Here is a 16,509-nt window from a genome sequence, read left to right as displayed (position 1 = left end):
TTTTGCCACTTCTGTTGGCACTTTTATCATTTTTTCTGCTTTTTGCACTTTTTTTGCCACTTTTGAGCCATTTTTCCCCATTCACTTTTGTTTTGAGAAATTTTTTACCATTTTTTGTGAGTTTTTCCATCAAATTTGTATCTTTTTGCCATTTTAAACCCTTTCTTTAACGTATTTCACTTATATTGCAACTGTTTTGCAATTTCAACCAATTTTTTCCACCTTTGGCCACTTCTGTTGGCACTTGTGTCATTCACTCTTATTTTGTGGCACTTTTAACCAATTTTTGGCAATTTGTTTCATCAAATTTGCAACTGTTTAACCTCGTCAACCAATTTTGGCCATTTTTCCCCTTTCATTCTAATTTTGAGGCCCTTTTTAGCCAATGAAAGTGAGTAAAATTCCAAATGCAGCTGTCAAGTGTTCTCTGGGGAGCACAGTGGCCAGGCAGACATAAAACCCATGCTTCCAGAGAACCACACAGACACAGGGTCCAAACAAGCCAAGCTGTGGTGTCGCAGTTCTTTATTCTCACACATCTCTTGAGGCTGATGCAGTAAAATCAGCTTTTTAAGGCTGTTTCGATGGGAGCTCCATTCATGGGACATCAAAACATGATCAAACCTTATCAAATCATGAGGTTTTTCTGTCTGTCAGCCTCTGAGCTCCTCTTGGTTTAAGAGGATGAGTAACGCAGCAGCAGGGTGTGGCTTCAGACATGGAGGTTGCCGTGTAAAGAAAAACACCCTGGTATGATACAAGTTTAGCCAAGCTGACTTTTGATTGATCAAATGGTCATATATTACTTAATAGTCATCGCCCACATTAAGATAGTTAGTAGATATTTCTCTGTATTTTCGATAGTAATGCAAAAGTTTAATATATATTCAAAGGATAGATATGGATCTCTACATTCAAAATTTTAAAAAGTGTAATTATTTTTTCTTAGTATATAAAAGGGACAGATGACAAATATTTTTATCTGAACCTTGCTCACTTTGCTGTTTTATTTTCTGGTTTAAAGGGAGGAAAGACTGAAAGAATAGACTAAGGTAAAAGTGCAGTGTCTTTGAATCAAATTTACTCAAGTAGAGGTAAAATAACTAGTCTGTAAATCTACTCCAGTAAACCTAAAAACGAATTCATTTAAAGCGTATTTAAAGGAGTAATACATAATTACTTTTGATATTGGAGGGGTGGGGTTAAAATGTGAAATATTATCTTTCAAAAAAAAAAAAAAAATAACCATTTAAAAAAATCTCCATAGAATATGAGTCTCCAACCAGGTTGATAGCACACCTTTAAATTTAAATTGCAGCATAACTGCAAATTTCAAGGTCAGCCACTATGTGCTACTGACTATCTGGTGGCATCAGAGGTCAAATAGCTGTCAAGTGATGGGAGGTTTGGACCACCATTTTATAAAATTTTGTTGTTATTATTTTACTTAGTAACAGATGCTGTGTAATTTCACAAAAGTAAAGTAATTCCCTCAAAAGTTACCTGATGAAATCTGTGATTTTTAAAACACTCCAAAAAGTAAACATTGGCCTACATGACAAAACTCAAAGAGTGGTAATACAGTAGTCATGGTACAGGCACCCCAATTCTCTGGCCCATGATGGCTGTGGCCCCGAGGATTGCGGGGCGTTGAAGGGATATGTTCTATTGTAACTAAGCTAACACAAAGTGCCTCGATGACATTTTATACTAATGCGCTTATTTTGCAGGTTATGTTGTGTTGAGCACATTGTGAAGGTTTAAAACTCTTGAGAGGCGCTAGATCACTCGGTACAAAGGAATGAAAAGACTCACACATGGAAGTTTATGCTCTGCAGCACACATAAGCTTTTTTACTACATAATGATGTTTGTGCCTGATCCTACGAGAGCTCACAGTAATTCCACACTATATACAGTCTAAAAGGCTAATGATAGTTTAAAAGCAGATCACTGCAATAGGCTAATATCTGAATCATGCAATCACAATGTTAAAATAAATCAAAAACACGTACTTTTTATCTCATTTTCCAACACCACTGTGACTCAAAATCCGCGTCAACAACATCAACAAGCGTGTCTGGACGTGTGCATCACTTTTAAGTGTCCTCTGGAAACACTTCCACTGTGTTGTGGTCTACTTGCAGCGCGTTTTTCTAATGTGTTGTGTTGTGGTCTTTGCAGCGCGTTTTTCTAATGTGTTGTGTTGTGGTCTTTGCAGCGTGTTTTTCTAATGTGTTGTGTTGTGGTCTTTGCAGCGCGTTTTTCTAATGTGTTTTGTTGTGGTCTTTGCAGCGCGTTTTTCTAATGTGTTGTGTTGTGGTCTTTGCAGCGCGTTTTTCTAATGTGTTGTGTTGTGGTCTTTGCAGCGCGTTTTTCTAATGTGTTTTGTTGTGGTCTTTGCAGCGCGTTTTTCTAATGTGTTGTGTTGTGGTCTTTGCAGCATGTTTTTCTAATGTGTTGTGTTGTGGTCTTTGCAGCGTGTTTTTCCTAATGTGTTGTGTTGTGGTCTTTGCAGCGCGTTTTTCTAATGTGTTGTGTTGTGGTCGTTGCAGCGCGTTTTTCTAATGTGTTGTGTTGTGGTCTTTGCAGCGCGTTTTTCTAATGTGTTTTGTTGTGGTCTTTGCAGCGCGTTTTTCTAATGTGTTTTGTTGTGGTCTTTGCAGCACGTTTTTCTAATGTGTTGTGTTGTGGTCTTTGCAGCGCATTTTTCTAATGTGTTGTGTTGTGGTCTTTGCAGCGCGTTTTTCTAATGTGTTGTGTTGTGGTCTTTGCAGCATGTTTTTCTAATGTGTTGTGTTGTGGTCTTTGCAGCGTGTTTTTCCCAATGTGTTGTGTTGTGGTCTTTGCAGCGCGTTTTTCTAATGTGTTTTGTTGTGGTCTCTGCAGCGTGTTTTTCCCAATGTGTTGTGTTGTGGTCTTTGCAGCGCGTTTTTCTAATGTGTTGTGGACTTTTAATGTAAAAGAATTAAATACTTAGGAAAAGACACAAAAAAGAGGCAGCACACATTGGCAAAGAAAGAGGCAAACATGGGCCAATCGTGGCAAGAAAAGCAGTGAAAGTGGACAAAAATGGGCTAAAAGCTGCAAAAAAAAAGGTTAAAATAGTCAAATTCAGGCACCAAGCAGCAAAAATGTGTTCAAAATGGCCAAAAAGAAATCAGAATAGGAAAGCAGCAGAAATGGGCAAAAAGCAGGAAAAATGGGTTAAAAGTGGCAAAAAGAAAGTGGCACACATGGGCCAAAACCTTCAGAAATGGGTTAAAAGTGACAAGCCAGTGGAATTCAAGGGTGAAAAGCAGCAAAAATGTGCTGAAAGGTACGGTGGCCCTGAGAGCTCACAGCACTGCTACTTAAGAAAAATACATGCAAGAAGACAAGACACAAGCAAATTAAGAAAACATCTTCATCAATTTGACAACACATGCACAGCATTTAGAAAACGTGCTGCAAAGTCCACAACACAACACGTTAGAAAAAAGCGCTGCAAAGACCACAACACAACACATTAGAAAAACGTGCTGCAAAGACCACAACACATTAGAAAAACACGCTGCAAAGGCCACAACACAACACATTAGAAAAATGTGCTGCAAAGACCACAACACAACACATTAGAAAAAGACGCTGCAAAGACCACAACACAACACATTAGAAAAACGCGCTGCAACGACCACAACACAACACATTAGAAAAACGTGCTGCAAGGACCACAACAAAACACATTAGAAAAATGCGCTGCAATGACCAAAACACAACACATTAGAAAAACGCGCTGCAAATAGACCACATTTTGCACTTAGAGTCTTTGCTCCCAGAACATACCACATACCACATTTTGACAAACATTACTGTTTTCCACAATATATTATATCAGCATGCCAGTACTAAAGATCTGCGGATTGTCATCAAAGGGTGGGGGCGTGGCATCCTTGCAATTTTAATTTTGATGATGAGGTCTCGCCATACAAACGCATTCTGTTATATCTCAGCTGTACATCATCATATCTCAACTAGATTTTGTATGCTTACTGGAATTACGTGCCTGAACAAGTTTCATACACAACATTTTTTCTCTACATCATAGCGCCTCCCACTGGCAGCATGAAGTACTGTAATCATATAATTGCCTCTAATTCCTCCACAATTGGAGATATTGCAGTCAGGTTTTGTTGAATCTATGAAGTTCCATTGGGGTAATCAGATTTGTAAAGCTCACACGTCTGCTTATAACTCAGTTGCCACAACAAAGGATCCCTCGCCATGAAACAGGAAGTACTTATATAAAGAGCTTAAACTTCTTGTAGAGTCCTGAAACTTGGTACAAATATGCTCGGTGGAAAATTGAGATGATTGTTATAAATGTTGTGGGTGGGCGTGGCTTTTTGGCTCAGTGGCGCCCCCTACAACATTTCAAAAATTAAGCCCCTGCAGCAGGTTTAACTTAAAATTTTGAAAATTTTTGAGCTTATACAACATCTCAAGATCTACAAAAAAGCCTTTTGGACCCATATTGTAAAACAACAGCAAGTGTATTTTTGTTCCTTCATTTTGTGTGTTGAAAGCTTCAAAAGTCCTTCTTCCCCTAATGGAACCAAAATTAAGGCTAGGCTGCTATCTTGTAATAATACAAAATACTGCAACACTATTTAGGACAGGAACAAACAGCAACCAACACTTTAAAATGTTTGTATCTATTTTTCCATGAAAATAAGAGAACATGACGAACTGAGATGAGATACACTGCCTGGCCAAAAAAAAAAGGTCGCCACCAAAAAAGGTCACACACTCTAATATTTCATTGGACCACCTTTAGCTTTGATTACAGCACGCTTTCGCTGTGGCATTGTTTCGATAAGCTTCCGCAATGTCACAAGATTTATTTCCATCCAGTGTTGCATTAATTGTAATATTGATGATGGGAGAGTCTGACCACTGCACAAAGCCTTCTCCAGCACATCCCAAAGATTCTCAATGGAGTTAAGGTCTGGACTCTGTGGTGGCCAATCCATGTGTGAAAATGATGTCTCATGCTCCCTGAACCACTCGTTCATAATTTGAGCCCGATGAATCCTGGCATTGTCATCTTGGAATATGCCCATGCCATTAGGGAAGACAAAATCCATTGTTTAAGAAATGAGAAGTTACTCATTGCATCAGCTGGGGTTAAATAACTTGTTAACAGCTGCAAGATAATCGCCCATGCAGTAATTATTCAATAGGAGGCTCGTATCTATTTGCTTAATTAAATCCAGGTGGCAACTTTTTTTTGGCCAGGCAATGTAGTCAAGCATTGAAGAAAATAATAACACATGTACACATCTGTATCTCTGAATTAACTCCTCTGCTCTATCTTCATCACCAATGATTGAAACGTTCAGAAGACAATCAGTCAATGCTTTTAGCCACTCAGTTATTTTTCTCCTGTGCAGTGAGTGCACGCACACAAGGGAGAGGGAGTGAGGCTGCAAGCGTGCCAGAGAGAGAGAGAGAGAGAGAGCGAGAGAGAGCAGCTGAGCCAAGCAGAGCAGAAAGAGGAGCTGTGAAGTTGACAATCCTGTGATTTGTTCATTTTTTGGAGCTGCAATCAAATTTTCAGGGCTCATACCTCCTACCCATTTGTTTGACTACCGACTACCCTAACTACAAGCTGTGGATATTAATGAGGGGGATCACCCTCTGTTTCTGTGAAATTGTGAGTGTTGCAATCCCGACATACCCCATGGCGATGGGTTGCGAGGGCCCATCATCGCTGCTTGCAGCTTTAATTTACATTAAACTTACTTAAGTTTGTGATATTATGGTTCTTTTGAATAAAAAAAAAGGTTGGAATGGCTATTTCAGTTATTAGTCAAGCCCTCAGGTGTTGCAAGGGGAACAAAATTGTTTTAGTAGAACTTTCAATTTTGATCACAAAACATATGGAATTATAATTTAGTAGTTTTATTATTTATTATTTACGTTAGCAAGTGACCACGGTATAGGCGGGTTAATGCCCTTCGAGGTGTCCAATTATCAGGGATTCATGGACGACGTGGAGGCCTGAACCATTGGGACAAAGTCAGGCATTAACCCTTATGTAACCACTTACTATAACTTTGGCTAAAAATAATATACTACCAACAGTCATGATAAATTCACTCTGCTAGAACACACTTTTTTAAAGGTTTATTTTGGGCATTTTTGTGTCTTTTTTTGATAGAGGAGGATGGTGGATAGAGTTGGAAACAGGGACGAGAGCGGGGGGGAGACATGTGATAAAGGGCCTCAGGCTGGATTCAGGCCTGGGCCGTCCGTGCACATGGGGGGCGCTGCGCCCTAGAACACACATTTCAGTCAGGCATTTCAACAGGCATCCCAGATACAGTCATGGAAGAAAGTATTGGCACCCCTGGGGTTCTTCCAGAAAAAACACCACTTCTCCAATTGTTGCAATTACAAATGTTTCCAGCAGGACTTGGCACCTGCCTTTGTAATGGGGGGCACATGGGGACAGATCCAGGAATTTTTTAAAGGATTCTTCACTATTGGGAGGTAGGGCTAATGGCGGAGGTCTGCGCTCTCCGAGTGCTTTTCTAGTTTCCTTTATGTGCATTGGAACAACACAAGAAACACAGTCAAGGCACCCAGTGCCAGAGGCAGCAAAATAACCCCAAAACATCTTTGAAGCTCCACCATGTTTGACTGTAGGTACTGTGTTCTTTTCTTTGTAGGCCTCATTCTGTTTTCTGTAAACAGTAGAATGACGTGTTTTTCCAAAAAGCTCTACCTTAGTCTCATCTGTCCACAAAATGTTCTCCCAGAAGGATTGAGGCTTACTCAGGCACATTTTTGCAAACTCCAGTCTAGGGCTGGACAATTAATTGAATTTTCATCGTGATTTCAAATTTGGCTTCTCATGATCATAAAAACATTATAATCAAAGAAAAACGATTAATGTGTACTTCAAAGAGTATTTTCTTGGTTGTGTTTTTGGCTGTGTTATTAGTGTTTTTTGCATGTTGCAAATTTTGCAAGTTTTACAGGAGTGCATGTAGACTGGATATTTATTTTTATTTATTGTTGTTTGTTGCTGTTATTTAATGTATTGTTATTATTTTACTTGTTACCAATTTATTTTTTATTGTTCTTTTAAGTTGTGGTTCAATAAATGCTCAAATTCTGAAATCAATGAATAATCGTGTTTATTAATCTTGAATTCAATATCAATCAAAATAATGATTATTATTTTTGCCGTAATCGTCCAGCCCTACTCCAGTCTGGCTTTTTTATGTCTCTTTGTCAGCAGTGGGGTTCTCCTGGGTCTCCTGCCATAGCGCTTCATCTCATTCAGATGACCACGTATGGTCCCAGCTGACACTTTTTTACCCTGAGTCTGCAGGACAGCCTGAATTTGTGTGGAAGTTGACTGAGGATGTTTATCCACCATTCCAACTATCCTGCGTTGCATTCTTTTGTCAGTTTTTCTCTTCCGTCCACGTCCAGGGAGATTAGCCAGAGCTCCATGGGTTATAAACTTCTTGATTACAGCCATGGATAAACGATTACAGTATTGTCTGGCCCATTTTTTGAGTTTTGTGTAAAATTATGCCAATTTTGGCTTTTTTTCGGCTTTTTTGTGTTGATCCAATGCAAATAAAGGAAATAAATGTGTATGCCAAAAACATTTGTAATTGTAATTGTTTTAACCCAGTCTTGTTTTGTCAGGTTTCATGGATCTGCCAGAAAATTATTCAGAATGGCTTGTCAAGAAAAATGCTTTTAAAGGTTCTGGTGCTTTGCCAAATGCAAGTTACCCCGTTGCTCCCTTGGTTTGAGAGTGATTCTGGTGCCAACACACTCAATTTCACTCTTAGTTGGGGGTACGACGGGCTGCTTTAGCACAGCTGGCCTGGTTTGAAAACGAGTTCCTGGTTATCCATTAACAGTGCAATTAGAGTGCCGTGATTGGTCTTTAGGGGGGTCGGTGTTGGGGTTGCGGTTAGGGTTAGGGTTAGGGTGAGGGTGTTCCTCAGCAGCGCCCCCGAGAATTAAATTTTCTCGTCTTGGTTTGAGAGTGATTCTGGTGCCAACACACTCAATTTCACTCTTAGTTGGGGGTACGATGGGCTGCTTTAGCACAGCTGGCCTGGTTTGAAAACGAGTTCCTGTTAATCCGTTAACAGTGTTATTAGAGTGCCGTGATTGGTCTTTAGGGGGGTTGGAGTTGGTGTTGCGGTTAGGGTTAGGGTTAGGGTGAGGGTGTTCCTCAGCAGCGCCCCCGAGAATTAAATTTGCTCGTCTTGGTTTGAGAGTGATTCTAGTGCCAACACACTCAATTTCACTCTTAGTTGGGGGAACGACGGGCTGCTTTAGCACAGCTGGCCAGGTTTGAACATGAGTTCCTGGTTATCCATTAACAGTGCAATTAGAGTGCCGTGATTGGTCTTTAGGGGGGTCGGTGTTGGGGTTGCGGTTAGGGTTAGGGTTAGGGTGAGGGTGTTCCTCAGCAGCGCCCCCGAGAATTAAATTTTCTCGTCTTGGTTTGAGATTGATTCTGGTGCCAACACACTCAATTTCACTCTTAGTTGGGGATACGACGGGCTGCTTTAGCACAGCTGGCCAGGTTTGAACATGAGTTCCTGGTGATCTATTAACAGTGCAATGAGAGTGCCGTGATTGGTCTTTAGGGGGTCGGTGTTGGGCTTAGGGTTAGGGTGTCCCTCAGCAGCGCCCCTGAGAATTAAATTTTCTCATCTTGGTTTGAGAGTGATTCTGGTGCCAACACACTCAGTTTCACTCTTAATTGGGGGTATGACAGGCTGCTTTAGCACAGCTGGCCAGGTTTGAACATGAGTTCCTGGTGATCTATTAACAGTGCAATTAGAGTGCCGTGATTGGTCTTTAGGGGGGTCGGTGTTGGGGTTAGGGATAGGGTGTCCCTCAGCAGCGCCCCTGAGAATTAAATTCTCTCGTCTTGGTTGGAGATTGATTTTGGTGCCAACACAGTCAATTTCACTCTTAATTGGGGGTATGACGGGCTGCTTTAGCACAGCTGGCCAGGTTTGAACATGAGTTCCTGGTGATCTATTAACAGTGCAATGAGAGTGCCGTGATTGGTCTTTAGGGGGGTCGGTGTTGGGCTTAGGTTTAGGGTGTCCCTCAGCAGCGCCGCTGAGAATTAAATTCTCTCGTCTTGGTTGGAGATTGATTTTGGTGCCAACACACTTAATTTCACTCTTAATTGGGGGTATAACAGGCTGCTTTAGCACAGCTGGCCAGGTTTGAACATGAGTTCCTGGTGATCTATTAACAGTGCAATGAGAGTGCCGTGATTGGTCTTTAGGGGGGTCGGTGTTGGGCTTAGGTTTAGGGTGTCCTCAGCAGCGCTGCTGAGAATTAAATTTTCTCGTCTTGGTTTGAGATTGATTCTGGTGCCAACACACTCAATTTCACTCTTAGTTGGGGATACGACGGGCTGCTTTAGCACAGCTGGCCAGGTTTGAACATGAGTTCCTGGTGATCTATTTACAGTGCAATGAGAGTGCCGTGATTGGTCTTTAGGGGGGTCGGTGTTGGGCTTAGGGTTAGGGTGTCCCTCAGCAGCGCCCCTGAGAATTAAATTTTCTCATCTTGGTTTGAGAGTGATTCTGGTGCCAACACACTCAGTTTCACTCTTAATTGGGGGTATGACAGGCTGCTTTAGCACAGCTGGCCAGGTTTGAACATGAGTTCCTGGTGATCTATTAACAGTGCAATTAGAGTGCCGTGATTGGTCTTTAGGGGGGTCGGTGTTGGGGTTAGGGATAGGGTGTCCCTCAGCAGCGCCCCTGAGAATTAAATTCTCTCGTCTTGGTTGGAGATTGATTTTGGTGCCAACACAGTCAATTTCACTCTTAATTGGGGGTATGACGGGCTGCTTTAGCACAGCTGGCCAGGTTTGAACATGAGTTCCTGGTGATCTATTAACAGTGCAATGAGAGTGCCGTGATTGGTCTTTAGGGGGGTCGGTGTTGGGCTTAGGGTTAGGTGTCCTCAGCAGCGCCCCTGAGAATTAAATTTTCTGCCTTGGTTGGAGATTGATTTTGGTGCCAACACACTCAGTTTCACTCTTAATTGGGGGTATGACAGGCTGCTTTAGCACAGCTGGCCAGGTTTGAACATGAGTTCCTGGTGATCTATTAACAGTGCAATGAGAGTGCCGTGATTGGTCTTTAGGGGGGTCGGTGTTGGGCTTAGGGTTAGGGTGTCCCTCAGCAGCGTCGCTGAGAATTAAATGCTCTCGTCTTGGTTGGAGATTGATTTTGGTGCCAACACAAGTTTCACTCTTAATTGGGGGTATAACAGGCTGCTTTAGCACAGCTGGCCAGGTTTGAACATGAGTTCCTGGTGATCTATTAACAGTGCAATGAGAGTGCCGTGATTGGTCTTTAGGGGGGTCGGTGTTGGGCTTAGGGTTAGGGTGTCCCTCAGCAGCGCCCCTGAGAATTAAATTTTCTCGTCTTGGTTGGAGATTGATTTTGGTGCCAACACACTCAGTTTCACTCTTAATTGGGGGTATGACAGGCTGCTTTAGCACAGCTGGCCAGGTTTGAACATGAGTTCCTGGTGATCTATTAACAGTGCAATGAGAGTGCCGTGATTGGTCTTTAGGGGGGTCGGTGTTGGGCTTAGGTTTAGGGTGTCCCTCAGCAGCGCCGCTGAGAATTAAATTCTCTCGTCTTGGTTGGAGATTGATTTTGGTGCCAACACACTTAATTTCACTCTTAATTGGGGGTATAACAGGCTGCTTTAGCACAGCTGGCCAGGTTTGAACATGAGTTCCTGGTGATCTATTAACAGTGCAATGAGAGTGCCGTGATTGGTCTTTAGGGGGGTCGGTGTTGGGCTTAGGGTTAGGGTGTCCCTCAGCAGCGCCGCTGAGAATTAAAATCTCTCGTCTTGGTTGTCGATTGCTTTTGGTGCCAACACACTCACTTTCACTCTTAATTGGGGGTATGACAGGCTGCTTTAGCACAGCTGGCCAGGTTTGAACATGAGTTCCTGGTGATCTATTAACAGTGCAATGAGAGTGCCGTGATTGGTCTTTAGGGGGGTCGGTGTTGGGCTTAGGGTTAGGGTGTCCCTCAGCAGCGCCCCTGAGAATTAAATTTTCTCATCTTGGTTTGAGAGTGATTCTGGTGCCAACACACTCACTTTCACTCTTAATTGGGGGTATAACAGGCTGCTTTAGCACAGCTGGCCAGGTTTGAACATGAGTTCCTGGTGATCTATTAACAGTGCAATGAGAGTGCCGTGATTGGTCTTTAGGGGGGTCGGTGTTGGGGTTGCGGTTAGGGTTAGGGTTAGGGTGAGGGTGTTCCTCAGCAGCGCCCCCGAGAATTAAATTTTCTCGTCTTGGTTTGAGATTGATTCTGGTGCCAACACACTCAATTTCACTCTTAGTTGGGGATACGACGGGCTGCTTTAGCACAGCTGGCCAGGTTTGAACATGAGTTCCTGGTGATCTATTTACAGTGCAATGAGAGTGCCGTGATTGGTCTTTAGGGGGGTCGGTGTTGGGCTTAGGGTTAGGGTGTCCCTCAGCAGCGCCCCTGAGAATTAAATTTTCTCATCTTGGTTTGAGAGTGATTCTGGTGCCAACACACTCAGTTTCACTCTTAATTGGGGGTATGACAGGCTGCTTTAGCACAGCTGGCCAGGTTTGAACATGAGTTCCTGGTGATCTATTAACAGTGCAATTAGAGTGCCGTGATTGGTCTTTAGGGGGGTCGGTGTTGGGGTTAGGGATAGGGTGTCCCTCAGCAGCGCCCCTGAGAATTAAATTCTCTCGTCTTGGTTGGAGATTGATTTTGGTGCCAACACAGTCAATTTCACTCTTAATTGGGGGTATGACGGGCTGCTTTAGCACAGCTGGCCAGGTTTGAACATGAGTTCCTGGTGATCTATTAACAGTGCAATGAGAGTGCCGTGATTGGTCTTTAGGGGGGTCGGTGTTGGGCTTAGGGTTAGGGTGTCCCTCAGCAGCGCCCCTGAGAATTAAATTTTCTCGTCTTGGTTGGAGATTGATTTTGGTGCCAACACACTCAGTTTCACTCTTAATTGGGGGTATGACAGGCTGCTTTAGCACAGCTGGCCAGGTTTGAACATGAGTTCCTGGTGATCTATTAACAGTGCAATGAGAGTGCCGTGATTGGTCTTTAGGGGGGTCGGTGTTGGGCTTAGGGTTAGGGTGTCCCTCAGCAGCGCCGCTGAGAATTAAATGCTCTCGTCTTGGTTGGAGATTGATTTTGGTGCCAACACACTTAATTTCACTCTTAATTGGGGGTATAACAGGCTGCTTTAGCACAGCTGGCCAGGTTTGAACATGAGTTCCTGGTGATCTATTAACAGTGCAATGAGAGTGCCGTGATTGGTCTTTAGGGGGGTCGGTGTTGGGGTTAGGGATAGGGTGTCCCTCAGCAGCGCCCCTGAGAATTAAATTCTCTCGTCTTGGTTGGAGATTGATTTTGGTGCCAACACAGTCAATTTCACTCTTAATTGGGGGTATGATGGGCTGCTTTAGCACAGCTGGCCAGGTTTGAACATGAGTTCCTGGTGATCTATTAACAGTGCAATGAGAGTGCCGTGATTGGTCTTTAGGGGGGTCGGTGTTGGGCTTAGGGTTAGGGTGTCCCTCAGCAGCGCCCCTGAGAATTAAATTTTCTCGTCTTGGTTGGAGATTGATTTTGGTGCCAACACACTCAGTTTCACTCTTAATTGGGGGTATGACAGGCTGCTTTAGCACAGCTGGCCAGGTTTGAACATGAGTTCCTGGTGATCTATTAACAGTGCAATGAGAGTGCCGTGATTGGTCTTTAGGGGGGTCGGTGTTGGGGTTAGGGATAGGGTGTTCCTCAGCAGCGCCCCTGAGAATTAAATTTGCTCGTCTTGGTTTGAGATTGATTCTGGTGCCAACACACTCAATTTCACTCTTAGTTGGGGATACGACAGGCTGCTTTAGCACAGCTGGCCAGGTTTGAACATGAGTTCCTGGTGATCTATTAACAGTGCAATGAGAGTGCCGTGATTGGTCTTTAGGGGGGTCGGTGTTGGGGTTAGGGATAGGGTGTCCCTCAGCAGCGCCCCTGAGAATTAAATTCTCTCGTCTTGGTTGGAGATTGATTTTGGTGCCAACACAGTCAATTTCACTCTTAATTGGGGGTATGACGGGCTGCTTTAGCACAGCTGGCCAGGTTTGAACATGAGTTCCTGGTGATCTATTAACAGTGCAATGAGAGTGCCGTGATTGGTCTTTAGGGGGGTCGGTGTTGGGCTTAGGGTTAGGGTGTCCCTCAGCAGCGCCCCTGAGAATTAAATTTTCTCGTCTTGGTTGGAGATTGATTTTGGTGCCAACACACTCAGTTTCACTCTTAATTGGGGGTATGACAGGCTGCTTTAGCACAGCTGGCCAGGTTTGAACATGAGTTCCTGGTGATCTATTAACAGTGCAATGAGAGTGCCGTGATTGGTCTTTAGGGGGGTCGGTGTTGGGGTTAGGGATAGGGTGTCCCTCAGCAGCGCCCCTGAGAATTAAATTCTCTCGTCTTGGTTGGAGATTGATTTTGGTGCCAACACAGTCAATTTCACTCTTAATTGGGGGTATGACGGGCTGCTTTAGCACAGCTGGCCAGGTTTGAACATGAGTTCCTGGTGATCTATTAACAGTGCAATGAGAGTGCCGTGATTGGTCTTTAGGGGGGTCGGTGTTGGGCTTAGGGTTAGGGTGTCCCTCAGCAGCGCCCCTGAGAATTAAATTTTCTCGTCTTGGTTGGAGATTGATTTTGGTGCCAACACACTCAGTTTCACTCTTAATTGGGGGTATGACAGGCTGCTTTAGCACAGCTGGCCAGGTTTGAACATGAGTTCCTGGTGATCTATTAACAGTGCAATGAGAGTGCCGTGATTGGTCTTTAGGGGGGTCGGTGTTGGGGTTAGGGATAGGGTGTTCCTCAGCAGCGCCCCTGAGAATTAAATTTGCTCGTCTTGGTTTGAGATTGATTCTGGTGCCAACACACTCAATTTCACTCTTAGTTGGGGATACGACAGGCTGCTTTAGCACAGCTGGCCAGGTTTGAACATGAGTTTCTGGTGATCTATTAACAGTGCAATGAGAGTGCCGTGATTGGTCTTTAGGGGGGTCGGTGTTGGGGTTAGGGATAGGGTGTTCCTCAGCAGCGCCCCCGAGAATTAAATTTTCTCGTCTTGGTTTGAGAGTGATTCTGGTGCCAACACACTCAATTTCACTCTTAGTTGGGGATACGACGGGCTGCTTTAGCACAGCTGGCCAGGTTTGAACATGAGTTCCTGGTAATCTATTAACAGTGCAATGAGAGTGCCGTGATTGGTCTTTAGGGGGGTCGGTGTTGGGGTTAGGGATAGGGTGTTCCTCAGCAGCGCCCCCGAGAATTAAATTTTCTCGTCTTGGTTTGAGAGTGATTCTGGTGCCAACACACTCAATTTCACTCTTAGTTGGGGATACCACGGGCTGCATTAGCACAGCTGGCCAGGTTTGAACATGAGTTCCTGGTGATCTATTAATAGTGCAATGAGAGTGCCGTGATTGGCCTTTAGGGGTCGGTGTTGGGGTTAGGGATAGGGTGTTCCTCAGCAGCGCCCCCGAGAATTAAATTTTCTCGTCTTGGTTTGAGAGTGATTCTGGTGCCAACACACTCAATTTCACTCTTAGTTGGGGATACCACGGGCTGCATTAGCACAGCTGGCCAGGTTTGAACATGAGTTCCTGGTGATCTATTAATAGTGCAATGAGAGTGCCGTGATTGGCCTTTAGGGGGGTCGGTGTTGGGGTTAGGGATAGGGTGTTCCTCAGCAGCGCCCCCGAGAATTAAATTTTCTCGTCTTGGTTTGAGAGTGATTCTGGTGCCAACACACTCAATTTCACTCTTAGTTGGGGATACCACGGGCTGCATTAGCACAGCTGGCCAGGTTTGAACATGAGTTCCTGGTGATCTATTAATAGTGCAATGAGAGTGCCGTGATTGGCCTTTAGGGGGGTCGGTGTTGGGGTTAGGGATAGGGTGTTCCTCAGCAGCGCCCCCGAGAATTAAATTTTCTCGTCTTGGTTTGAGAGTGATTCTGGTGCCAACACACTCAATTTCACTCTTAGTTGGGGATACGACAGGCTGCATTAGCACAACTGGCCAGGTTTGAACATGAGTTCCTGGTAATCTATTAACAGTGCAAAGAGAGTGCCGTGATTGGTCTTTAGGGGGGTCGGTGTTGGGCTTAGGGATAGGGTGTTCCTCAGCAGCGCCCCCGAGAATTAAATTTTCTCGTCTTGGTTTGAGAGTGATTCTGGTGCCAACACACTCAATTTCACTCTTAGTTGGGGATACGACAGGCTGCATTAGCACAGCTGGCCAGGTTTGAACATGAGTTCCTGGTAATCTATTAACAGTGCAAAGAGAGTGCCGTGATTGGTCTTTAGGGGGGTCGGTGTTGGGCTTAGGGATAGGGTGTTCCTCAGCAGCGCCCCCGAGAATTAAATTTTCTCGTCTTGGTTTGAGAGTGATTCTGGTGCCAACACACTCAATTTCACTCTTAGTTGGGGATACGACGGGCTGCTTTAGCACAGCTGGCCTGTTTTGAAAATGTTTACGAGTTTCTGGTAATCCATTAAAAGTGTGCTTCATTTTTCCTGCCATGGTGACAGACTCTCTTTCAAGCTTGGCGTTTCGCCGTGTCAGATAGCCGTTGTCGTCCGAAAGTTTTTCGACTTGCTTTTCACACTTTTCTGATTCCAGTTTAGTGTAACTGGCCTTATTTTGATAATCCCTGATTTCCCTTTGGTAGTGAATTACACTTTGTTCCAGTAGGTCTTTTTCTGAAAGCACGTTTTGCATGTCTTTCTCAGCCTGGAGCAGCTGTGCATTGGATTTCATTTGAAGATTGATCCGCGCTGACTCGGACTCTTCCAGCTTGACTTTGAGGGATTCCAACTGATTGTTAGCAGATACAAGTTGTTTTTTAAACTTTTTCTGCAGTGATTTTTCTGCCTCGCACACTGACGTCAGGTCTGTGATAGTGGCCTTCAGCTTCTGAATTTCTATTGTCTGCTCACTTATGGTGTCCTTGTCTTTGAGAGTCTGTTCATCGCTCTCTTTGATGGCATGACTGAGAGACTGATTGTCAGCAATCAGCCTTTCTTTCTCTGCCATGCTCTTATTAAGGGTATTTGCATATTTTTGTAAATATGTATCTTGAATTTTTATTTCTTCCTTTAGATTCTTATTCTCATTGGCCATCTCTTTAATTTCAGCATTCAGTTCTTCCTCTTTGTCTGAATGGTGAACTACTGAAGTCTCTAATCGCAAAATCTTTTTTTCCAAAGCCTCATTCTTGATTTTTTGATGATTTAATTGTTGTGTTGCGTTATGTTCTGCTGTTCTAGCTTTTTTCAGGTCCTCTTTTAAAACTGTGGTGGTCTGTTGGGATGCTTTAAGTTTCTCCTGCACAACTTGCATTTCTTTAA

The sequence above is a fragment of the Cheilinus undulatus genome, linkage group 4, assembly GCF_018320785.1.
Source record: "Cheilinus undulatus linkage group 4, ASM1832078v1, whole genome shotgun sequence".
NCBI lineage: Eukaryota > Metazoa > Chordata > Actinopteri > Labriformes > Labridae > Cheilinus > Cheilinus undulatus.
The sequence above is the reverse complement of the archived record's forward strand: the minus strand, read 5'-3'. Positions refer to the sequence as shown.